General features: G+C 33.0%; 1 long non-coding RNA gene across 1 annotated transcript; it reads right to left on the bottom strand.

Annotated features, from left to right (window-relative positions):
• LOC104723910 lies at positions 1–689 on the bottom strand. The gene is made up of 3 exons (XR_757448.2): positions 547–689; positions 163–365; positions 1–79 (listed from the first exon to the last, which is right to left on the bottom strand). It is a non-coding gene; the product is annotated as an uncharacterized LOC104723910 (long non-coding RNA).

Genomic DNA, 2,094 nt, shown 5'->3' with positions numbered 1-2,094 from the left:
CCAGCTATACCACGCTCCTTTGAAATTCCCTTCAATGATTTTCCTAACACGAGTTGATACTTCGGTGTTGTTTTTGAACCTGTTGCATGTGTATTAATTAATTCACACTTTACTTTGTTACATTAAACGGTGTCTGAAACAAAAAAAAAGGAAGAACAATACCATTTAGCTCCATTTCTTCGAGTCGGATCAAGCACTCGAACATCACGTTGCACAGGTAAATTTTCTTCCATCTGCTCAACTGGTTCAACGATTGGAGCTGGGGGATTCAAAATTCTAGGAGGCAAAGTTCTTTGAAAACCAGCGGCTTGAGAACTCGATGATTGTCCATACGAACGACCACCAATGTTGATTGGTGGGCGCATCTGTAATTAGCAAAGAGAAATAAGATATGAAAATTAATCTAGAGGATCAATATCTATACAATTCAAACCTTGAAATCGAACAATATATAATAAATCCAATCAATTTTGAAGAAATCAAACACTTTATAACAAAACCAAAAGATCTAGAGGATCGGGAAGAGAGTATCTACAAAATTCAAACCTTGAAATCGAAGGTAGTGGAAGAGCTAACTACAGCGGGATCAGGAAGAGAGAACTGACAGGAGAGGAGGTTAAAATCGAAGGACCCAAGGAGAGAGGGCTTTGATCTCAGCTTTATATTGAGAGACTAGTCAGTTTCCTAGGTAGAGAACGTGGAGAAAGATTATATTTTATTTTTGTTTTCGTGAGTGGGAGATAGGTGTAAAAACAATGTTTTTACCGGGTGTTTTTGCCGCTACTACTTTTTATCTTTCTTTCTATCAAAAAGAAAAAAAGAAAAAAACCAACAATTTTTGCCGCTTCTATTAAATCTAACTTTCCCAGCAAAAATAGTTATATTCCACCTCCTAAAACTATTTTATAATTATTTGACTTTCGTAATAAATCTTTGCTCACACATGCATGTTCTGTGTTTCATATATAATCTCTTCTGGCTAGTGTTAGTCAACTTTCTTTTGTAACAATAAAACTCGTCGCTCTCTCATATAAATAGAGCTAGTAAATTTTTTAACATAATTTAAGAACAGACAAACAACTTAATTCAGTTCGCAAGTAGACTTCTTTCGTTTTTTCAGTTGCAGCAAAGATTGATTTAGCTCATCCATACTTGCGACGAATCTGACCATACAAATAAGAATTTAGTCGGAGGTGACTTGATCGAATGATGAAAAAAATAACAGTTTCTTATAGATTGAATTATATTAGGTGAAATTTAAAAGATGATCCAAACCGTAAAATATGAAGGCGCCCAAATCTTCAGCATCTGTAATCTAACTTCGTCTGTTGCATTCTTGGGATGAATTTCTCTTTCTTCGTAATCTTCTTGGTTCAAATCAAAAGTACGAGTGGTGCTAGAAATTGTCTTGTTGATCGATTGGACATGTTCAGATTTGCTTTCTTTCTGTTCTAGTACTGCTTTGGGATAAAACTCTTCTTCTTCATAATACGGCTTGTTTGGATCAAATATGTGAGGATTGGTCTTGCTGATGGGTTGAACATCTTGAGATTTTTTTCCTCCTTGTTCCATTTTTTAGTTTTAGATTTTGGATTTTGTTTATACATGCATGAAAGAATTTGATTGTAGCAATATAAAGAGTTTGGATGATACAATACAAGAAACAAACTAACGATGGAGTAGCATTAGCCTTTTAGACTATTTTGACCAAATTTTATTTATTTATTGTTAGATTACAATAAATTGAAAATTAGAATACATGTTAGAGAAAAACAATTAAAAAAAATACCTAAAACATCTAATGATTTGGGATAGAGGGGTATTGTACCATTTAAAAGGAAATTTTGCTAATTGAAAAGTAATACTATTATTTTAGTTAATACTAAATAAAATAAAGTGAAATTATTCATGATGACAAATTCAAAGTGGGTTCTAGATTTGCAAATATCACGGACTATGACTAACTAAGTAGTAAAGTCGATTGTGTTTGAGTGTTTGACTGGTTAAGAGTGAAGACACAGTTTAACTAGACTCATATTTTTTTTCTTTTACTATAACGAAAATGCTAAATAGATGGAAGTTTGGAAGATAGAC

This window comes from Camelina sativa, chromosome 11 (assembly GCF_000633955.1).
Source record: "Camelina sativa cultivar DH55 chromosome 11, Cs, whole genome shotgun sequence".
Lineage (NCBI taxonomy): Eukaryota > Viridiplantae > Streptophyta > Magnoliopsida > Brassicales > Brassicaceae > Camelina > Camelina sativa.
The sequence above is the reverse complement of the archived record's forward strand: the minus strand, read 5'-3'. Positions and strand labels throughout refer to the sequence as shown.